Source organism: Caretta caretta, chromosome 28 (genome assembly GCF_965140235.1).
Source record: "Caretta caretta isolate rCarCar2 chromosome 28, rCarCar1.hap1, whole genome shotgun sequence".
Lineage (NCBI taxonomy): Eukaryota > Metazoa > Chordata > Testudines > Cheloniidae > Caretta > Caretta caretta.
This window is the reverse complement of record NC_134233.1, coordinates 4,827,405-4,852,338: the sequence shown is the minus strand read 5'-3', so window position 1 is coordinate 4,852,338 and position 24,934 is coordinate 4,827,405. Positions and strand designations below refer to the sequence as shown.

Genomic DNA, 24,934 nt, shown 5'->3' with positions numbered 1-24,934 from the left:
TGTGATACTCTTTTCCTTTGAGAACAGAGGATCTGGAATTTCTCTGTGTAGGGAGTGATCAGGGGCTGGATACCACAGGGGAATTCTTTGAAAAAACTCATGGGCAGAGGTGCCACTATTGTCAATCTGCACAGCAAAAACAGTCCCAAAGAAGAGTTCTTGAGTGTCTGACAGGCTAGTTGTGCTCACGAGCTAACACCCAGTTAAGCACATGCAAGTCTCCCTCATGTAGTAACAAGGTGACCCCCAGCCCTAGGTGTCCCAAGAAGCATCACAAACACCTTCCTCCCAAAGTACTAAGGGACTTTCACTTACTTGTGAGACAGGTAAAATTTAAAATCCCTATTTTCATATGGAAATCAATGCAGAAAAAGATTATGTGACTTTCATAGATTCCTAGATATTTAGGTCAGAAGGGACCATGATGATCATCTAGTCTGACCTCCTGCACAACGCAGGCCACAGAATTTCACCCACCACTCCTGAAAAAAAACCTCACACCTATATCTGTGCTATTGAAGTCCTCAAATCATAGTTTAAAGACTTCAAGGAGCAGAGAATTCTCCAGCAAGTGACCCATGCACCATGCTACAGAGGAAGGCGAAAAATCTCCAGGGCCTCTTCCAATCTGCCCTGGAGGAAAATTCCTTCCCAACCCCAATATGGTGATCAGCAAAACCCTGAGCATATGGGCAAGATTCACCAGCCAGATACTACAGAAAATTCTTTCCTGGGTAACTCGGATCCCACCCCATCTAATATCCCATCACAGGCCATTGGGCCTATTTACCGTGAATATTTAATTACCAAAACTATGTTATCCCATCATACCATCTCCTCCATAAACTTATCGAAGTTAATCTTAAAGCCAGATAGATCTTTTGCCCCCACTGCTTCCCTTGGAAGGCTATTCCAAAACTTCACTCCTCTGATGGTTAGAAACCTTCGTCTAATTTCTAGTCTAAATTTCCTGGTGGCCAGTTTATATCCATTTGTTCTTGTGTCCACTTTGGTACTGAGCTTAAATAATTCCCCTCCCTCTCCGGTATTTATCCCTTTGATATATTTATAGAGAGCAATCATATCTCCCCTCAACCTTCTTTTAGTTAGCCTAACAAGCCAAGCTCCTTGAGTCTCCTTTCATAAGACAAGTTTTCCATTCCTCAGATCATCCTAGTAGCCCTTCTCTGTACCTGTTCCAGTTTGAATTCATCCTTCTTAAACATGGGAGACCAGAACTGCACACAGTATTCCAGGTGAGGTCTCACCAGTGCCTTGTATAATGGTACTAAAACTTCCTTATCCCTACTGGAAATACCTTTCCTGATGCATCCCAAGACTGCATTAGCTTTTTTCACGGCCATATCACATTGGCGGCTCATAGTCATCCTATGATCAACCAATAGTCCAAGGTCCTTTTCCTCCTCCGTTACTTCTAATTGTTGTGTCCCTAGCTTATAACTAAAATTCTTGTTATTAATCCCTAAATGCATGACCTTACACTTCTCACTATTAAATTTCATCCTATTACTATTACTCCAGTTTACAAGGTCATCCAGATCCTCCTGTATGATATCCTGGTCCTTCTCTTTAATTGGCAATTCCTATTGATCTGAATTAATGTTTCAAGTATGATTTCATGATATCTTTTATTCTATGGTTTATTCTATGGTTTATTCAAATTCAGTTATATGACATCTACATTTTGTAATTCTGTCAAAATCCTTCATTTTCTACCAAAACACATTCTTTGCAAACCAGTGTTGCTTATTACTCACTATCCTAGAGATGTTTAGCTACTTTTTTCCTCTCAATATTTGTTCCACTGTTTTACTAGGGACAGAAGTTAAATTTATGAAACAATAATTGCAGAATCACTGGGTAGTTGCAGGATAGTGGGAGAGGAGATAATAAGCAACTGCCATGGCAGACTTTGAAGAAGTGGACAGCAAGTCATAAGGAAAACTAATAGAGTCCAGCCACGAGGTAGAAATAATCATGATCATGATGGTCAAAGGCAGCAGGCAAATCAAAAAGAATTAAATAATTGAAGCGCTCCCTTGATTTTAGCTAAGAATAGATCACCTATGGCTCTGGAGAGTGCTATTTCAATGAATTAGAAAGGGCTGAAGCTAGATTGTAAAGGATGACAGAGTTGAAGCACAAGTGTAGATAGCACACTAGGATTTTACATACAATTAGTTTTCAAAGAAGATGCAAATTCATCCCATTGCAGTTGAATCAGGCTCCTATAAAAATGGACAGAGATTGAGCTGAGCTACAAATACAAATGTATACTTAAATATTTCACGTGCGTAAGGACCATTTTGGTAGGGCAACTCTAGTAGACTGATATCCCTGACTAAGAAAAGTGGCATTTGGCAACATTTAATAACCTATATCAGGTCTGACCATCACTGGCATAGATAACACAAGGGATCAAATAGTAGAAAGAAAATTCGTACATGACTCCCGGAGAAATGGATAAAGGTCTCCAATGGCAGAAAGCTGATTCAGAGAAATACAGCAACTAATCAGTATTTGGACCTTGAGTGGACCCAGTCTGGAGAAATATACCACATCAGTAGGGATTTCAGAAGGCAGATTTGAAAAGTACAACACACAGGAGGTGCTTTACATCAAATGAACACACACATCATTAACAACCTGTCATGTAACAGATGTAGAGAGCACAAGAAGTACTTAGAGACATTATTCCAAGGAGAACAAGTCATCGGATTTTTTGTCCTTTTGATATAGAGCTGCAATTAGAAGCCCCGTATTCATTTTATATGACATATGTTATATTATTATTATTCTGTCTGTTCTAGGGGCTATGAGTAAACCCATATAGATATCTGTCTTTGTTTCTTGATACTAACCATGTCAAAATGAGAAAAATCAGCTCATTTCTTACAAGTGAAACAAAGGTGACCTGCACTTTATTTTTAAACAACTAAATGTGGTTTTATATACTGAATGTCCCAAATAGCAAGGGTAATGTGAACACTCTGCACATAAATTATTTAACTTACCTTGCTTGTATTCAGCACATGTCCCTTGAAATCCAGACTAACAGCCTGGATACACTCTGTACGTCCACGCAATCCCTAGGACTGTATGATCATACACTGACCCCTATCATATACTGACATCATAGCTACCAAGGAATCCCACTAGACCACACTGACGGTGGTGGGTAAATGGAGGGTTTTTACTGTGCATGATTTTGAAAACAATACTATTTTATATCCCAAAGGGCATATATAAAATAATATTGTACCAAATGTTTGCCTAGGACAAGATGGTTGTCGCAATACCACAGACCACAACCACTCTGATCTCACAATTAATTCAGGGATAGATCCAAAATCACAGGATCCTAGGAATGTAGAGTCCTGCTGTCAATGTGAAGATCTGAGCAGCCATGGTCCCAGCATGCTAACAAATACAACATACACAGACTTGTTCAAACATTATATAATACTCCAAGTTGACAAAGATAACAGAATTCACCTTGCAACAATTTAGAAAGTTTCTGCTGTCCACTTGTATTTAAATGCTGAGTTGCATTAACAGTGTCTAAAACTAGCTCATCAGATTGTCCAGACAGCATCTTCATGTCTGGTGGTTAATTATTCTTGATTATATTTAAAATATTTTAAAAAATACACGAGTCATTTGCAGGAGTTAGAATCACTTTTATTGCACTGCAGTTTTCTTTTCCAAAGAAAAAGAATTTCAAATACCCAACGGGCTTTTATAAGGAATGAAGAAATTAAAAAACTGCTTTAAGAATTATGAAAAATACCTTGATAGTTGTCTTTTTAAAAAAGGAGTGTGGAAGCATCTGTCACAACCTTATTGTTATTGAAAAGAAGTTCCATGTGTTAATGGAAATAAAGCCCAGACATGTTCATTCACCCTGAATAGAGACTCTGGCGTTCAAATTCTACAGATTAAGGACAGCTGGATTAAGTTAATGAAAGGACCTTGAGCAGTCATGGTGTACAGGCCCCCTTTGAAAGGTATGGCACTTTGATTTTCATATAGTTTGGCACTTTGTCTTGTTACTCCTCCATCACCATGAAACTTATTACAGTTGACAAACAAGTTGTCTAATATACTGGAAGTATGAAACCTATATAGCATGCATAACTCTGTCTGGATAAAGTACTACAATAAACCCATACTAAAGCAGTCAGATATGGCTTCTTCTGTGTTCCTGACACAAATGACAGCATCTGCACATGGCAACTGCCTCTGCACCATGTTTCTAACTGCATAGGGATATCACTGATTATACAAACAGTGTATAAGAGCATTGGGAGTGACCTGCCCACTGCGCTAGCAGAGATGCTTCTGACAATGACAGGCAAAACATGTGTTCGGGAAAAGAGAGTAATGAACAATATTGCCAACTGGTGTGAAAGTGTAACCTAACATTTTGTCAGGCTTTAACAATGATAAAATAAATTGCATAAATATTAATATTAATAATCTTGTCTCAAGGATCTATGAACACTTTACAAAGGTGGGAAAACATCATTAGCTCCATTTAACAGAAAAGGACACTGACCTGAGAGAGACTTGCTCAAAGTGACAAACTGGCAGTCAGGACTGTAACTCAGTTCTCCTGATTCCCAAAGTTCTTAAACATTCAAATAAGCTGTAGTTTGCCAATCCACTTCATGGTCTCTTCAAGCAATAACCAAATAGGAAACAGGAAGAGCCACATTATATGGTTCTTACAAGTGAGGCATGTATATACTTTCAAGTGCTACCGTGATAGCTGTCCTCTTGGTTGACATATTGGAGATTGAACTGGGAGTATCCTGAGCAGCAAATTCTTATATGTGGATTTTGACATAGAGAAGTGTCCCTATAGCCCATACTCACGAGTTACTTACACTCACCAACTGCTGTCCTTGCTAATGCTGTTCAGAGCTATCATACAAAAAAAATTGTAAAAGTTTTCTTTCCATTCTGACTTCTTTCCTTCCATCCCACTCCCTTCTTCAATAACCCCCAACTCTGTGATCCCTGTCGCATCCCCACCAGATCACAAATGCTGCTCATATTTACACTGTGCTTTGGCTGGATGACTGAAGTATCCCACATTAATTATGAAACATTTCATTCTGCCTGGAGGCCCAAGTAGCCAATATGAAGGCAGTTTCAAGCACATGAGGATACAATTGATACCATGGTGCAGCAGAGTGAAAGAAGTGGGAAAGAGATGACAGACTGAATAAATGGCAAGCAAATTGGGGAGGATTGATTGAAAAGATTTTGAGTTATGACAGATATTGAGTTTCTTCAGATAGGACATGATGTAGTCAAGAAAATCTGGAGGGCACATACCATATTAGCATGTTGTTTCTGCGACTGATGAGACTCAACTGCTTACAATAATTGACTCCTCCTGTCTCCAGAATAACTTCTAATGGTCGCTTAGTGTTTGTGCCCAGGGTAGTATCAATTTAATACATGAACATTCCTTGTGGGATTGCTACATAAAGAAATGTATTCTGCCAAGCAGAGGGATGAATTCAAGTATCTAACAGGTACTTTTCATCTCTAAATACTGGGCATATTTAATATAATTTTTAAAGCCTGTACTACCTTTCTTTAAAATTTGAAAAAGTTAATTTCACAGTTAAATATGTGTTTGAAACAAAGGAAAGAAGTAGAGTGACCACAGGAGAAGGCTAAAGTGTTGCTTAACAAGTTGCTATTTCTGTTCACAGCCCAGATGGGAAAAATACTACTAATACTGTCAAAGTTTCATTTACTTATTTAAAAAATAATAAACCAACATGATTAATAATAAGATCCTGATGTACTTTGGAAACAATATTTCTCAGAATTTTTTCTTCTGCCCAACTTCTATTCATGGTAATGCAATCTGGATCAATATTTACAAAATTCATCCACCATTTCTTTAGTTATTTTCCTGAAACATTTTCCACAATGAGTCGGCTTCTCTGAGAAGGAAGTTGGCAGATTATTTCTGCTGTTACTCTTTTTCTATGCTCTGCTGAAAATACAGAATATTATGCCAAAAATAATTTCCAGATTAGTATGCTATTTTTATTAGTCTATAGTATACACATTTTTAAAAGTAATTTACTGATAGCTGGCAACTCTTGTCTGCCACTTGTGTGATTTTGCTTTCAGAACGCAGCAAACAGGATTGGTGCGACCTTTCCTTCCAGGGTATCGGAATTTACATTAGTATCATACCAGTTTTGAGTAACTGGGAATCATTAATTCCATGAGAAATGATGACAAATCTTAGCCTTAAGGCTAGAACACTCTTGAAGCATGCTAGCGCAGATTTTAACAGATGTCACTTTGTACCACTGATGACCATTCTGAAGTTCCTGTTACACTGCAGACAAATTAATTGTGACATACTAATGTAATTTTCTTTTACCATGAACTGTCAGAGTACAAAACTTGTCCAGTTCAGAAAGACAATAATTTCATGGACAATCACTCTTCACTGTACCTCTGATTAAGAAGCTTTTATAAATAATTCAAGCTGTGACTGATTAGTTTTTATACTGTCAAAAAGACATGCCTCTTTAAATCATGCCTAGATTTAAAAAAAAACAAACAAACCCCACAACCCCACAGTTTCCACAACAACCCTAAAAATCACAAACGTAGAAAACATCTGTGTGATCCAGGCAATCCCAAGCCAATACAAATTGTTCACTATAATACTTGGTTCAGTTTATTTTCAAAAAAATCAAACTAATTGTGTTTATTGAACATCCCTTAGGATGCAAGAGTTTTAATAAACCCCAGAAAATGTGTTTTTTTAAAATATTATCACAAGGTTAGGCCCTGGTTATTTAATAAGAAAGTTATTTTCTTCTTATTAAATATGTATAGGCCCTGATCCAGCTCCCATTAAAGTCAATGGAATGACTTCTAATGACTTCCTTGGCAGTTGGATGAGGCCATATTGCAGAAGCACTCAAAGGCCTCAGCTGGGATGTTGTGTTAAATGCTGCACAAATATAACTTAAGACATGGCCCCATGGAAGTTAGCGGAAGTTTTGCCATTTCCTTTACCCACATGATCAAAGAGGATTACATCTGGAGGGTATAAATATCCTGCCCTGACTGCATGCCTGACAGGTCAGTGCCCACACCTGAGCTGGACTTCTGGGTCCCTATTACTCTGCTCACCTCTTTTGCCTTTCCCTCATAACTCAAGGAAGCAGGAACCCTTATGGGGTCCACAATCCCTTTCTTCTTGCTGCCCAGACAAAGACCTACTGCATTCAGTTGTGGAGTGCACTTTATAATAAGTAAATATTTTAAGTTATTTAGTATCCTGTCTGTCTCTCAGCCTAGCCCTCTTTAGTTAGCTTAGCAGGATTGTGGCAAAGGCAGGTCTTGAGGCAGGATATGAAAGTAGAGAACCTAGCTGCGCTCAGTTTTGGTTCTAGATGGATTTTTTTTCCTCTGTATATAGGAATGTGTTTGATCAACCTACTTGCAACAGTGCCTGGGCTTACCTAACCACCTTCTCTGACTCTGACATAGCAACTACATGCTTTTAAATGGTATTTAACTGGCTCTGAGCATGCTCATTTTATCTTACTATATTCTCCTAATTAATTCTGCTTCGTCTACTTTCTTCTAGAACAGACCTGAAACTTAACTTTCCATTAATATAAAACAATGAGAACACTCCAGTCTTTTTTGTTTTATATCATAAGGCAACACAGTTGATTTCAATAGTACAGTCAGTCTATCACATGTACAAATGCCTTCAGCCAGAAATGCAAAGTCAACTGTTATAAAATCTCTATACAGAGTGAACAGAGAGATTAGTCCCTCACTTCCATCAGTTTCTCCTTATGTTGCCACAGTCTTTCCCCATTTGGTCCATCACAACAAAGTCATTGTGGTTCTATTTCTTGATTTCTCTGAGATTCTGCCAATATCCAGTTTTTCCAAACAAATTTAAAGATCTGGTCTGACTATACATGCATTCATGTAAAACCAAAAGTCATCTTTCACTCTAGTTATTTATTTTCTCGAAACTTTTCATTTAGCATTCCAGGTTACAATTTGCATGAATAATCAGGATTTCCCCCCCTTCCTTTTTTGGAAAGTTGTAGGAATCTAATGGAATAGCCCTATGGATTTCAACAGGGATGAAACAATAGAAAAGATTCTAAAACCATAATTTAATAGAAAATTATAGCCTTCCTATGGAATTTTGTACTGTCTAGTAGATTGTAATTGGATAATTGTATCCCTTCTATTGATCTGTATAGGTAGGATTCAACTTTTTATAGAGAGGTCACCATTCATTCTAAATGCTACAGCAACTTTCCATAAGAGAGACAGCGGTGTGATATTTTGTATCCCTGATCCTTCTTTTTTTCTCTCTTCTTTTAGGAGAAGGTACCAGAGCTTTCCTGGCCTATCATGTACCACCCTCCAGAGTTGACTCTTATTCCTCACTGTAAAGAATTCCTTCCTTCCTGAAAGGTCTGGGCTGGAAATATTTCAAACAACTTCTAAATATTCAGTCTGGCCAGAATATTTAACTCATGAAGAGAACTGAGCTTTAATAGAGACACCACAGCATGCTAGGTTCTGGTTGTCTTATTATTGATCACTTGTACTGCAGAAGTGTTTGGAGACCCCAGTCATAGGCCAGGGCCCCGTTGTGCTAGGCATTGTACAAAAGGTAACAAAAAGACAGTCTCTGCCCTAAGGAGTTTACAATCAAAACCCACTTGGAATAAATAGGTCACGTATGCACAATAGGCACTGACTCTGTGGGTGCTCCAGGGCTCAAGCACCCACAGAAAAAAAAATAGGGGGTGCTCAGCACACATGAGCTATAGTGGTTCCTGTCACTCTCCCCCTCAAGTTTTGTAACTGAGGTCTGATCACTGGGCCTGCCCTAGGCCCACACAGAGCTTGAGTGTGGAATATGATAAGTTTACAAAAAGAAAAGGAGGACTTGTGGCACCTTAGAGACTAACAAATTTATTTGAGCATGAGCTTTCGTGAGCATTCGATGAAGTGAGCTGTAGCTCACGAAAGCTCATGCTCAAATAAATTTGTTAGTCTCTAAGGTGCCACAAGTCCTCCTTTTCTTTTTGAAAATTTATTTGAGCATAAGTTTTGTGGGCTACAGCCCACTTCATCGGATGCATAGAATGGAACATATGGTAAGAAGATAGATATATACATACAGAGAATGTGAAAAGGTGGAAGTAGCCATACCACTGTAAGTGGCTAATTAATTAAGATGAGCCATTTTCAGCAGGAGAAAAGAACTTTTGTAGTGATAATCAAGATGGCCCATTTAGACAGTTAACAAGAAGGTGTGAGGATACTTAACATGGGGAAATAGATTAAATATGTGTAATGACCCAGCCACTCCCAGTCTCTATTCAAACCCAAGTTAATGGTATCTAGTTTGCATATTAATTCAAGCTTAGCAGTTTCTCATTGGAGCCTGTTTTTGAAGCTTCTTTTCTGTTGCAAAATCACCAAATTCTGTACTGCTAACAGCTTCTGCCCTTGGGGCAGGGAGTTTGTTTATAAACAGAGGCAGGGTGATTAAGATAACAAAAGGCTTGTCATTAAATTAAATTAAGGATCCTTAGATGATCCTGAAAGCATTGCCAGCACTCCTGTTAAAAGATAAGAAACAAAGGGTAGGAATAAATTGTCAGTTTTCAGAATAGAGGGAGTTAAATAGTGGTGTCCCCCAGAGGTCTGTACTGGGACCAGCGCTGTTCAACATACTCATAAATGATCTGGGAAAAGGGGTAAAATAGCGAGGTGGCAAATTTACAGATGATACAAAATTACTCATGATAGTTAAGTCCAAAGCTGACTGCAAAGAGTTACAAAGGGACCTCACAAAACTGGGTGACTTGGCAACAAAATGATAGATGAAATTCAATGTTAAGTGTAAAGTAATGCAAACATAATCCCAACTATACATACAAAAGAATGGGGTCTAAATTAACGGTTACCCTTCAAGAAAGAGATTTTGGAGTCATTTGCAGTACTCTGGAAGCACTATGCACTTTTGTCTCTGCTTGTTATTTCATGAGGAGTTTGAACAGCGTAGGAAAAAGATCATTCTGCAACCCTTCTGGGATATACAGATTGCATACAGATCTATAATGACCTCTCACTGTGTTCCACATGGATGTGACACTCTACAGGGAAAAGTCTGACAGAGCTTTCTCTTCAAAGTCCTTTAAAAGCAAAGATGTTGTCTTTGCTTTTAAAATAATATCACAATAATTTGACCTCTCAGACGATGTGAGTTGTCATACCTAATATATCCAAAATACAAACACCAAAAAACCAAACTAGTCAAACCCATGAACTAGCACAGCATGTTTTAACTTTTCTTTCAGCATGAAACAAGGAAAATAAATCCCATCAGTAAGTAAATGAAGTGGATCTCAGCATAACCAATCTATGAGCCTAAAATGAGTTTAACTCCATGGTGGGAAGGTTTCAGATTCATAAATTATAAGCCCAGAAGGGACTACTGTGACCATATATACAAATTTAGGGGGAGATTTTCAAAGACACAAAGGGCAGTTGAAGCATCTAATTCTATTGTCTTTTAGTGGAAGTTGGGTTCCTAACTGCCATTTGGGCCTTTGAAAATCTCACAAAGATAATAATAAATTGGCCCATGCCCACAATTCAAAATCCTGATAGCTAATAACCTGCTTTGAGTTATTAATGTCTCAAATGTAATCAAAATGTTAATAGAATTTAGGTTTTGATATAGGGGGTTGTTTACCCCAACTTGACTGAGGAAGAGAAGGTTACTTACATTGTGCAGGTTCTTCGAGATGGTTGCCGAGACAGCCTGTTCGGAGGAAATAAAAGACATATTACTGAACAGTCATAGAATGAATACAAGAAAGACATATATCCATAAGTGGAAACAATTCAGCGCTTGGTGCCAAGATAAACAGATCTTACCAACATCTTCCCTTCTAACAAGGGTCCTGGACTACATATTAGAACTTTAAAAACCGGGACTCTTCACAAGCTCCATCAAGGTACACTTGGTGGCTATCACAGCTTTCCAAGAGAAGGTGGATGGAATCACTATATTTGCCCACCCAATGACTAACCGCTTTCTTAAAGCATTGAGAACACCTACTCCCACAATAAGGAAACTGCCACCCAACTTCATCTTATGCAGTCTTATGGGAAAGCTGTTTGAACCCCTTGCAATTGGCTCATTACTACATTTATCTATGAAGGTGGCCTTCCTCATCATCATCACATCCTCCAGACGAGTGGGAGAGCAAGGTGCCCTAATGGTACATCCTCCTTACACAACGTTCTTTAAAGATAAAGTTACTTTAAGACCACACCCCAAGTTCCTACCCAAAGTCGCTCCCCCCGCCCACACACTTCATTTGAAACAACCCATTTACTTACCTGTGTTTTTTCCAAAACCACATGCAGATGGAAGGGAGGCATCACTCCACACAGATATTTACAGAGCATTAGCTTTCTACATTGAAAGATCAAAAAAATTAAGAAAATCACAGAGACTTTCGGTCTCCATAACAGAATACTCAATAGGACAAACCATCTCAAAATAGAGAGACTATCCAAATGGATATCAGGATGCATCCATCTTTGCTTCCAAAAGAGCAACCTACAAGCCCCAGTGGGAGTCCGCACACTTTACCAGAGCACAGGCAGCTTCTGTGGCCTTTCTCAACAATGTCCCCATTACCGACATTTGCAGAGCAGCAACCTGGGCATCAGCCCACACATTGACAGAACACTATGCTATAGAACAACAATCAACATCAGATGCTTGTTTTAGACTCACGGTGTTATCCAACGTTTACAACACAACTCCGAAGCCCCTCCCTTCCACTGAGGAGCACTGCTCAACAGTGACCTAAAGTGGAGCACCCACAGGGACACTCCAAGAAGAAGAAGAAGAAGAAGAAGGAGGTTACTCACCTTGTGCAGTAACTAAGGTGTTTTGAATTGGCTGTCACTGTGGGTGCTCCACTACTCTCCCACCTCCCCTCTACTTCAGAGTTTCATACAGATTCTCTGCGGTAGAGAAGGAACTGGGGGGCGGTTGGTTGTGCAGCACTATGTAACCACCTGGAGTGGTGCAAGACAGTGATGGCGCGTGTGTGACCCAACTAGGCACTGCTACCACAAATCTCTGTTTCAGGTGTAAGGTGTACAGACACCTAAAGTGGAGCACCCAACAGAGATGCTCCTCAAAGAAGAAGGGAATTGAGTTGCTACACACGTTCTCTGATTATTAGGTGATTTTCAGAATAATGGATGTATTTACAGTACCACACTAGACCTTCTGATCATTAGACCCATTCAGAAACTTTAGGGATGAGGGCATTTGGGCCTTAGTCTGAAGTTGGAAGTATAATTCTCTATGTAATTTGGTCAGGAACTTTTCGGCTAAAAAATTTTCAATTTGTAGAAACCAGAACTTTTGATGGAAACATATTGGTTATGAAAAAACTTTTGTCAGGATTGTTTTTCAGGTCCAGGAGGAAATTTCCTGTAACACAGAGAGAGAGATCCAGCCCAGAATAGCCAAGCAGTTGGGGGATTCATGTAGGAGACCCGGTGTTCAGTCTGCTAGATTCAGACTACTGACTTGAGCCTGGGTCTCCCACATCCCAGCAGTGTACCCTAACCATCTGGCTATCCCAGGGATCTCTCCCATATCAAATGTTTTTGTGAAAATGAATTCTCGTTTCCAGGCAGCCCCGTATGTAATCTTACCTCTGGTGTGCTTGGCAATAAACTCTGTAAGTAATTGGCAGGTTCTAAAGGGAGGTCAACCTTTCTTATTTTAAGTATCTGTTAATTTCACACACACGCGCGCACACACACACATCCCGAAGAGAAATTATTTGAGGGCACAGCCACCAGTAAATCACAGCTCTTCTGCCACTCGGAAGAATAACAGTAATTTATTGCATTTAATCTGGAAGAGGTTAAATACATTACAGTTACTATTCTCATTCTATTTGACTGGGATATGGCACACTTAAGCCAACAGCTCAGATGATTTATTTGCCTGTCTAGATAAACTGCCTCCTCGTGTCTGCATCTCATATTTAAATATAGTTTAACTTAGGCTATGCCTACACTTAGGACAGTGTGCAGAGTACATACATGGCATGCCCCCCGGAACACAGATATAACTAGCAGTGTAGAAGGTGAGGCACTGCTTAGGTGAGTAGACACATCAGAATCTTAGGGTATGTACCCTACATGGCTCTCTACGCACAAAAGCAGTGGCTTCCATGGCTATGCTGCTATTTTTAGCAGTGTAGCATCCTGCTGCCTCTCCATTGCAGGAGTGTTTCCCCACCAAAGGGAAAGGCTCCAGCAACAGGAAAAGGGTCTGGCAGGGGGAAGCAGTGGGAAAAATCTCTGACAGCTCCCCACTGCCAGAGCCTTTTCTCCTGCCTCCCCTGTGCCAGAGCCTTTCATTGCCATGTGTAGCTACACACCACTGTGTGGATGCACCCTACTCCACTGCAACATGTAGCTGCATGCCGCCACCACTGTAGACAAGGCCTTAATGTTAAAAATAGTGTGTTGGGGGGTAGAATATATTCCAGCTATAACCACTTTACACACAGCAGGGAATGCAGGGAATTAGGAGCCACCATACTGCATGAGACCAGTGAGCCAGTTAGTTCAGAATCCTGGCTCTGACAGTGGCCAGAACCAAGGACTCTGTTTTCCATTTCATTTGGCAGTCTGTTGATCACTCTCTCATTGATGGGGTTACAGGCAAAGTGCTAGAATTGAAAAAAAAAATTGCTAAAAAATGTATTTCACAGCCAGGTAAGGTTTCCAAGATTCCAATACATTTAAAGTGATTTCCTTGAAAAAGCCAAGGTAGAGGTTTGTCAGATTTGTTGGCTTTCTCAGAACAAAATCTTTTAGGCGCTCTAATTGCATACACCATTCAGATAATATCAATTACATTTATTTCTCTAATAGTCTTGCTCATTTATTTCAAAGTGCTACTAAAGCACTATTCTGTAATTTTTCCAATTGGGTTTAACTGATCCTGAAGAGCCAGAAGTTGTTGGTTTACCAAAGCAGTCACACTTCAAAAGTTTTTCCAAGTTTGCAAGATTCTATCGGGGTGCAAGTATCACCAGCAATATCTCTCATACTGGAAGAAATTTTTGGCGTGCAACTCCTGACACTGCTTCCTTCCTGACATATTGAGATAGCCCTGCCCCTTCTCACTTGCTGGTCCCCACCACAGCCAGAGACAGGAAATCTCAGGGGTGTAGCGGTTAGCTAGATAGTTATCTGGGGCATCATTACACTACATTTCAAGTTTATCTATTGACCAGTGCCATCCACCCTTTAGGTTCCTTTACTATTAACATTAGTACCAGCGGAGCATGGTCCTGAAATGCTAATTGAGCCAAATCTGACAAACAATTTCTCTGGCAACCAGATGAATATCAAGAAAAGAGTAATCTAATCTCAAATATGATTGGTGTCTCAGTGAAAAAAGTGCAATCTCCTTTCAGAGGCTGCAGATGGCATCTTACATGTTTTTGTCTCCTAAAAGTTTTCCTAATTTTTTCACTTTCAAGTTGAGAGAGTTAGTGGGACCTGAGCAATTTTAGAAAGTATATATATAACAGTGACACCTAGAGCAGGGCCCCATTGTGCCAGGTATTCTACAAACAGATATGGTATGGCTTCACAGCAGAGGGTACCAGGATACAGGTACTCTGGCTTGCCAAGCCCACCTGTAAATGTCCACACTGCAGAGTCACATACAACTCATACCAATGTCCACGCTGCAGTTACCCAAGTTTAGCGCTAGGATTTATGGGGGTATATCCCCAGGTTCTTAGCACCTGACTACCTTGAGCCAGTCTAGGAATTTATTGGTGATGTATTGTGGGAAATCTTGTCTGTCCTTGAGTAAGAGGCAGTTCCTACTTTGAAGAGCTAACCATCTAATTGGATAAAACCACCCATTGGAGGGAAGGGAAACAAAAGGAAAACTGACTTTCTTGAAGCCCACTTAGCAGCACAGTGGCAAAGCTGGAAAGAAAACCCCCATCTGCTGAGTTACAGAGCAGTGTGTCTTGCAGTAGACCATGCTATCTTGTTCACAGCCTCAGCCAGTCACTGATCATTATATTCAGGATGAGGAAGGAATTTTTTCCCCCAAGGCAGATTGGCAGGGACCCTAGGGTTTTCATAATCCTTTATGACATGGGGTGTGGGCCACTAGCTAGGTTCATCTGGGTATAGATCATATAATCAATTCCATGCTATTGCAGGTCCTCAGGCATTGGTCATCGCAGTCCCTCCTGTTCTCTGCCTGTGGCACATAAGAGATTAGTATCCTGGGGGCTGTAATACTTTGGTCTAATTCTGGTTGTTGGGTTTGGTGTGGTGGTGGCTGGGGGGTGTTTAGTGGTCTGTGATATACAGGAGGTCAGACTAGATGATCTGGTGGTCCCTTTTGACCTTAAACTCTATAACTCTAGTAGTGACAATGAGTCCTACCACTCCCTATTCCCAATGTTCCACGTGTATGCAAATCTTGAATATGTAATTAAAAATAATCAGACTAGAGATAGCGTATACATTTTATTCCCACTTTCTCCAACAACCAGTGCAATCCTACCCTCCTCTCATAGTATTGTTGCAGTCAGATGAATGGAACATATTTATGCACACACAAAAACTTCTCACCACCCTGGCTCTTAACATACTATGAAGAGTAGAAATACCCCTCCACACTTCAAATTTTCATGCTCAGTGTTTGATGAAAGGAGATTCTTGAAAGAGGGGAAAATCATCCTTTAGTTTCTTTTTAGATAAGAACTCTCATTTTACAGGGATGGTCATAGTCTAATGTCTAGTGAGATAATTTTACATGAATCATCCATTACAGAATGTTAACACTTATGTTTGTATCTTGCAAATAATTGAACTCAGAGTAATCCTTTGTTAGCAAACATCTGGAATGATAAGTGAGAAAGGAAGAGAAGAGATGTTCTAAGACAGATTTTAAAAAACTGTAATGTTCCTTTGTTTCTTTGTTCGAAAATCCCAGAGCATATGTGCCTATCCTTTCTTATAACGATTCAAACTCTACCTATCGAGGTAAATCAGTAGGCCATGAAAATAAAAATAAACTGCCATAGCTAAGCAAGAGAGAATCCAGATCATAACTTGGTTAGGAAAGGAAAGGAAATTATATGCTCGGTAGAGTCTTGCTTCTTCTATTAAAATTCCGAACTCCCTCTTTCCACCTGCCACTTCAACAATATAGTCAACCACCAACTCTACAGTAATTATATAATGTTATGTCAACAGTATAGTTGCACGCATACTTGAGTGAAATATACGCTTTGTCAACCCAAGACCCATGGATAATGAAAAAGGAAAAGACAGCAAGATCTCTAGGGGAAGGGATGAGGAATTATCATAGAATCACAGAATATCAGAGTTGGAAGGGACCTCTGGAGGTCATCTAGTCCAACCCCCTGCCCAGAGCACAGGGTTACAGACAGGATACACTATAAAGAGTAGACAGAAACATTTCCCTGCTTTGCACAGCGAGTCTTTGATCCATAGTTGTGTAACTGGCAGAGGTGCCTCACACACACAGTATTCAAAACTTTCCTAGATTCTAAGAAATGAACACATTTCAAAACTCAAGTCATCTATACTAAAGGCTTTTCTCAATAGGTTCTCCACACTATTCCTCATTCATTCTGTGTTAGGAGGAATGCAGAATAACCCTATTTTATACCATATCCCAAATACACATAAGCTAGTGAACACTAGAAGAGGGCCAAATTCTCCTCACTAGGGCTGACATTTGATCCATTGTGTCTTGTTTCACTTGAGCATCTCAGTAGCTTGCTCTTTTGACATGATTTATTTTCTAGATATCTCTGTATTGTGAATAATTATTTTTCTCATTTGCCTTTTGTGCACATACAAATTCTATCTACCTTCAAGGGTGAAGCTCCTGTGTATAGCTGACGGAGGTTTTGGAATTCACTCCTGTAGCAACTAAAAATAATCACCAACCTCACCACCCTCAGGTCCAAATGCAAATCCCACTGTCTTTGACCTTGCCTCCCCACACAGAAACTCCAAATCTATTAGCATTTCTGGGACACTCATAAAAATCTAACACAACTTATTCACCCTGGGGGTGGGGGGGGGAGTTTGAAGAGGAAACTTTACTGATGGTAAGTTGTATGATTTTTAAATCTGAAAAATACTCAAACATGGTGATGGGCATGGTATAAGAACCTAAATAAAAAAGAGCTGGAAACATTTTTGATCAGAGAGAGAATACGCCATACTGAAAAGGGAAATATCTTTTATCATGATTTTGGTTCAGTACAGAGTACAAGTCAGAGTCAGCTGTGGACTCTTTTAAGTTATTCCAAATGCATGAAAACAAAAAATATTTTCCACCTTTAGCAGTAATTATATGTATATTTCTCTTGAGATAAACATATGCATTTGCTTTAACAGACTCTCTCTTTTCTCAGGTTTCAGAGTAACAGCCGTGTTCGTCTGTATTCGCAAAAAGAAAAGGAGTACTTGTGGCACCTTAGAGATTAACCAATTTATTTCAGCATGAGCTTTCGTGAGCTACAGCTCACTTCATCAGATGCATACCGTGGAAACTGCAGCAGACTTTATATATACACAGAGAATATGAAACAATACCTCCTCCCACCCCACTGTCCTGCTGGTAACAGCTTATCTAAAGTGATCATCAGGTGGGCCATTTCCAGCACAAATCCAGGTTTTCTCACCCTCCACCCCCCCACACAAATTCACTCTCCTGCTGGTGCTAACCCATCCAAAGTGACAACTCTTTACATAATCAAGTCGGGCTATTTCCTGCATAAATCCAGGTTTTCTCACACCCCCCCCCCCAGATGTTCTCACATACGCCTTGCAAGGTAGCCTGTTTCCTCTTGTTTTTTCTATCCCCCCCCCCCAGATGTTCTGGTTTAACTTGGATTTAAACTTGGAGAGTGGTCAGTTTAGATGAGCTATTACCAGCAGGAGAGTGAGTTTGTGTGTGTATGGGGGTGGGGGGGATGTGAGAAAACCTGGATTTATGCAGGAAATAGCCCGACTTGATTATGTAAAGAGTTGTCACTTTGGATGGGCTAGCACCAGCAGGAGAGTGAATTTGTGTGGGGGGGTGGAGGGTGAGAAAACCTGGATTTGTGCTGGAAATGGCCCACCTGTTGATCACTTTAGATAAGCTATTACCAGCAGGACAGTGGGGCGGGAGGAGGCACTGTTCCACGCTCTCTGTGCATACACAAAGTCCGCTGCAGTCTCCACGGCACGCATCCGATGAAGTGAGCTGCAGCCCACGAAAGCCAATTTAGAACAACGCTTCCTCAGCTCTCGTCCCCTAAAGCCCCTACTCTACTTGCGCTATATTGATGACATCTTCATCATCTGGACCCATGGAAAAGAAGCCCTTGAGGAATTCCACCATGATTTCAACAATTTCCATCCCACCACCAACCTCAGCCTGGTCCAGTCCACACAAGAGATCCACTTCCTGGACACTACAGTGCTAATAAACAATGGCCACATAAACACCACCCTATACCGGAAACCTACTGACCGCTATTCCTACCTGCATGCCTCCAGCTTTCACCCTGACCACACCACACGATCCATCGTCTACAGCCAAGCTCTGCGATACAACCGCATTTGCTCCAACCCCTCAGACAGAGACAAACACCTACAAGATCTCTGTCAAGCTTTCTTACAACTACAATACCCACCTGCAGAAGTAAAGAAACAGATTGATAGAGCCAGAAGAGTTCCCAGAAGTTACCTACTACAGGACAGGCCTAACAAAGAAAATAACAGAACGCCACTAGCCGTCACCTTCAGCCCCCAACTAAAACCCCTCCAACGCATTATTAAGGATCTACAACCTATCCTAAAGGATGACCCAACACTCTCACAAGTCTTGGGAGACAGGCCAGTCCTTGCCTACAGACAGCCCCGCAACCTGAAGCAAATACTCACCAACAACCACATACCACACAACAGAACCACTAACCCAGGAACTTATCCTTGCAACAAAGCCCGTTGCCAATTGTGCCCACATATCTATTCAGGGGACACCATCACAGGGCCTAATAACATCAGCCACACTATCAGAGGCTCGTTCACCTGCACATCCACCAATGTGATATATGCCATCATGTGCCAGCAATGCCCCTCTGCCATGTACATTGGTCAAACTGGACAGTCTCTACGTAAAAGAATAAATGGACACAAATCAGATGTCAAGAATTATAACATTCATAAACCAGTCGGAGAACACTTCAATCTCTCTGGTCACGCAATCACAGACATGAAGGTCGCTATCTTAAAACAAAAAAACTTCAAATCCAGACTCCAGCGAGAAACTGCTGAATTGGAATTCATTTGCAAATTGGATACTATTAATTTAGGCTTAAATAGAGACTGGGAGTGGCTAAGTCATTATGCAAGGTAGCCTGTTTCCTCTTGTTTTTTCCTACCCCCCCCCCCAGATGTTCTGGTTTAACTTGGATTTAAACTTGGAGAGTGGTCAGTTTGGATGAGCTATTACCAGCAGGAGAGTGAGTTTGTGTGTGTATGGGGGTGGGGGGGATGTGAGAAAACCTGGATTTATGCAGGAAATAGCCCGACTTGATTATGTAAAGAGTTGTCACTTTGGATGGGCTAGCACCAGCAGGAGAGTGAATTTGTGTGGGGGGGTGGAGGGTGAGAAAACCTGGATTTGTGCTGGAAATGGCCCACCTGGTGATCACTTTGGATAGGCTGTTGCCAGCGGGACGGTGGGGTGGGGGGAGGTGTTGTTTCATGTTCTCTGTGTGTATGTGGGGTCTGCTGCAGTTTCCACGGTGTGCATCTGATGGGGTGGGCTGTGGCTCACGAGGGCTCATGCTCAGGTGGATTGGTTGGTCTCTGGGGTGCCACAGGTACTCCTTTTCTTTAGGCTCATCCAGACTTTTCTTACCAAGCACCTTGCCACTCCCCACAGATCCCCTGCCCTGCCTGTGTCTCCCCCCACTCAGCTGGGGGTCTCAGCTCCCACTTTGCTCAGCGCTGCCCTTGCTGTCCCAGTGCGGGTAGGCAGCGAGCTCGCTGCTTTCCTCACTGCATCAGAGCCTGAGCCCCCTAAGCCCCCCTCTCCGGTGTGCAGGGGGGTGGGGAGCATCTCTCTGTCCCACCCAGCCCCAGGGGTCTGGTTACAGGCAGGCAGGTAGCCTGAGCCTAGCCGCTCCTCCCCCTGCCAGCCAGGTCATCTGCATTTTCACTGGTTTCAGAGGAACAGCCGTATTAGTCTGTATTCGCAGAGGGAAGGGGAGTACTTGTGGCACCTTGGAGACTAGCCGGTTTATTTGAGCCTGGGCTTTCGTGGGCTGCAGCTCACTTCATCGGATGCGTGCCGTGGAGACTGCAGCGGACTTTGTGTATGCACAGAGAGTGTGGAACAGTGCCTCCTCCCGCCCCACTGTCCTGCTGGTGGCGGCTTGTCTGAGGTGATCGACAGGTGGGCCATTTCCAGCACAAATCAGCACAAACCTGGATTTGTGCTGGAAATGGGCCACCTGTTGATCACTTTAGATAAGCTGTTACCAGCAGGACAGTGGGGTGGGAGGAGGTATTGTTTCATATTCTCTGTGTATATATAAAGTCTGCTGCAGTTTCCATGGTATGCATCTGATGAAGTGAGCTGCAGCTCACGAAAGCTCATGCTCAAATAAATTGGTTAGTCTCTAAGGTGCCACAAGTACTCCTTTCCTTTTTTCTCTCTTTTCTGACAATATCCCGCCCCTCCCCCCCCCGCCCCACCTTCCCCCCAACCCCCAGGCAAACTTCCTTTTCAAATTATCAGTGGCTGAAGGTTTGGGTTGTTTTTTTTTTAAAGCAAACAAATAAATTACCCATCTTTAACTAGATTCATGTGCATTTGGGAATATATTAAGTGTTTTACATTTTCTTTAATATTGCATTACAAATCCTGGAAGATTGTTCCTTGCAGTCTGTGTTCACAGATACATTCATCGGTGAATGAAAGCCTAATTTTCTAATGGCATTTAAGATTATTTTAGTAACAGTGCACATATGTTATCAGAGGAAGAAACAAAATTTTAAAGTCTCTTCTCTGCTATGTTTGTTGTTTTACTCTTTGACCACTATACCCAAGTGAGTTTTGGCAGCTCCAGGATACTAAATCTTCATTTCTCACCATCCAGAAATGTTGAAGTCAGTAGCTCTAATTTTCCAATCTGTTACACCACTTTTGTGCTAGTATAATTCTACTGAAATCAATGGCCTTACACCATCAAAAAACTGGTAAAATATAGGGGAGAATCTGTCCTAGTATGTATAGACTGCAGACTTGGGAGTATATGTTTTTTCACATCACAATAATGCTAAAGTATGTTTTTCAGTATTGTTTTACTGCAATTTAAAAGGAAATACTTTAATCCAGATTAGCACACTGAAACTACCCCATTTGGGTACTGTGTTAGTCAAAGCTGAGTTTCAGAGTACTTATTGTGGTAGAATTCAAATTTGGTCTCATAATATCCTAGAAACATGCTTTAAAATTGTATGAATACAAATCTGGCTACTCCCTTTCAAACCAAGGTAAATTTTAAATGAGAACCACAAAGGAAAAAACGATAATGTTTGCACCCTATTTTTCTTCTTTGTGATATATAAAAAAACCCTGAATTTCTTTCCCACATAAAATACAATTCTGTTTGTGGCTCCCCCCCCCCCACCAATCTCAGTTATGTCTTTCCTGTTTTTATTTAAGAATTCTTTGGAGAACTAGATAAGTGATAGGTTCCTCAGCTCTTTATTACACAGAGAAAGCTTTTCTCCCAAATGTTTTTCAGATGTTAGAGTTAAATATTTAGTTACAAAAGCAATCATACTTGCTCAAGTTTTAGTCCTTCAGTATGTCCCACTAGTTTGCCTGTCTTCCAGCACATGCAAGTGACAATCTAATATTTAAAATGTAAAAAGTCTGTAGAATAAAACCTGTAAATAAATAAATAAATATAAAGTATATCGAGCTACTCAATGCAGTAGAAAGAAATAAAAAGGGTGTGTCTACACTTTGTTTTCCTTTTGTTTAGGTCACCTTTACAAGTAGTAACTTAGAGATGGCTTGTGTGACAACCTGAATACCTAACATCTGATTAGTGGAATTTGTCATAGTTTTTACTCCACTGCATGTTAACTATTGCTACACAGGCCATCTTTAAAACTATTCTTAAATAATCTATTTTATACATTGCTCTATTTTTCATTATTAATACCTTTCTGAGGATAAGTTGCGAACACAGCTCTCTTTCCACAGGCAGAACTACTGTTCCTGGAGTAGTCATCTCCAGCTGTGGTGCAGAAGTCTAAAAATAAATGGAGACACTGCAGCCTGGTGAGACTGTTATACCCCTGTGGTGATGATTCTTGCTCCTCGGTGAGTTACACTAGTTCAGAACATCTAGTCCACCGGGCTGCTCCGGTGTATTAGCCAAGAAAGGTTTTGAAGTAGCGGCCTCTTTCTTGCAGATGGGAGAGGAAACGTGTCTGTTCATGTTAAGCACGTAATAAAATGCATTGAAAAGCCTTTCAAGTCAGCAGCAGCTCTGACATAGCATGGTGCCACGATGAGCTGTTGCTAAGACCTGGATTCTGAAAAAATATAGATGTGTAATCAGGGTTCTACAAATCAACTGAGCGAAAAATCATTCAATAAAAAACCTATACCTCCACAAAATCTTCCCTTTTGTTTCTGATTCGCAGCTGGAGGACATGTGCATTAACCAGCCTCTGAACAAAATCACTGGCATGTCACTGAAATGGCTTTTGTCCCTCTGAACAGCCTTCCATGGGCATTTTTGCCTATTTCTCCAAAGAGACTGTGAGATCTTGCCATAGACTTTCTTCATCAGAGGAAAGGCAAAGACATCCAGAAATAATATCAAGCTATCAAAGCCAGAGCCACAGACTAAAGGAAGCCAGCTGCTGAAATAGAAATTAAGGAAATCAAAGGGCCTCTTGAAATAATAAAAAGGGCTCTTAAATAACTGCAGCAAAAGCCAACTGAATTGAAAGCAAGTGTCACGGAGTCCCTGGGCGATGCTCTGGAACTGCTCCCCATGAAGTCAGTCAGGACTCTGGGGTAGTCGCCTTTCTGTGAGCAGCCTGTCTTCAGGACACACAGCTCACACAGCTTCCACCTTCCTGGGTCTGACCTCGGAGCATTCAGCATCCTCTGCCCCTCCGTGCGCTTCCCACAGCGAGTCCACTCAGGCGGGGCTCCTGGGGAAGCCAGAGGGTCCTGCACCCCAACTTCGCAGTCAGACGTGACTCTCAGCCAGCCAGTAAAACAGAAGGTTTATTAGACGACAGGAACATGGTCTAAAACAGAGCTTGCAGGTGCAGAGAACGGGACCCCTCAGCTGGGTCCATTCTGGGGGGCAGTGAGCCAGACAACCACGTCTGCACTTCACTCCATGTCCCAGCCAGCCCCAAACTGAAAACCCCTCCAGCCCCTCCTCCTCTGGGCTTTGTTCCTTTCCCAGGCCAGGTGGTCACCTGATTCCTTTGTTCTCCAACCCTTCAGCTCTCACCTTGCAGGGGGGGAAGGGCCCAGGCCATCAGTTGCCAGGAAACAGGGTGTCGGCCATTCTCTGTGTCCAGACCCCTGCACACACATGCCCTCTAGGGCTCTGCAATGATCATACACCCTTACTCCACCCCCTAGATACTTAAGAACTGCCTAGGGGAAACTGAGGCACCCCCACACTATTCAGAGGAAACATTAAGAACAGTCCCACTTCGTCACATCTCTCCCCCCTTCGAGATCGAACTGAGCGGGGTCACTTTAGCCGGTGACCTGGGGAAGTTCGAAGCCACCAATGTTCCCATGGATGCCCCAGCATCTCTCCCATTCCTTGGTAGGAGTTACACCAGGCCCTTCCAGTTTCACGCCCTCCCTTAGGTCAGGGGTGGTCGATAGCACTCGCAGGCCGCATGTGGGAAGGTTTATGCAGCCCATGCCCTTTGGCCACCCCAAGAATGTCTCCCCATTGACCATCACCTTCTGCTCCCACTGGAGGTCCGGGGGGCCTGGCCCCAGGAAACTCCACACAGACATATAGGTTGGGGTCAGGAGTGGGAGCCTGTCCACATCCCCAACCATCTGGCTGACGGAGTCTATGGCCTTGGGACCCAGCAAGGGAGCTAGACACCAGGGATTTTCCGCAGGGTTCCCTTGGTTCAAATCGCCAGCCTGCTCAAAGGCAGTGAGGTGGGCATCCACACCCCCCCCCTCCTTAACCAGGGGCAGCAATTTAGTCTCGAGGTTCCCTGCGGAACTGGCCCCCCGGGATCTATCCCCACTCACCCCGGGGAGGTCCCCTAGGCCTCTCCGCTCCCCCACCGCCAGTTCATCCTGCTGCTGCTTCTGCAGCTCTTTCTCGGGCTCTCGCTGTCTCCCACGGTCCTCTTGCTCTCTCAGACTCAGCTCCAATCCCGTCCGTCCGTCTCGATCCCCCGATGGGGAACCCGATCGTGAAGACCCTCGTCTGGTCGGGGACAGGAGTCTTGGCGATGCCTGGCTCCCGCTTCAGCTGCTCCCAGATCCTGCTATAGCCCCAGTTGGGGTCAGGAATCTGTTCCTTAGAGCGGTCATCCTCCTCCAGCTGCACGATTAACTCTGCTTTGGTGAACTTTCCAACGTTCAACCCTCTCTTTTTGCACAGGGTTACAATGTCCTTCTTAAGGAGACAGTGACAGGCCATCACTCCGCTCCTCCCAA

General features: G+C 42.0%; 1 long non-coding RNA gene across 1 annotated transcript; it reads right to left on the bottom strand.

The window, feature by feature from the left end:
• Nucleotides 1–2,479: 2,479 nt before the first annotated feature.
• LOC125627581 (uncharacterized) lies at nucleotides 2,480–23,278 on the bottom strand. The gene is made up of 5 exons (XR_012666262.1): nucleotides 22,428–23,278; nucleotides 11,473–11,548; nucleotides 10,853–10,888; nucleotides 4,580–4,698; nucleotides 2,480–2,563 (listed from the first exon to the last, which is right to left on the bottom strand). It is a non-coding gene; the product is annotated as an uncharacterized LOC125627581 (long non-coding RNA).
• Nucleotides 23,279–24,934: the final 1,656 nt, after the last annotated feature.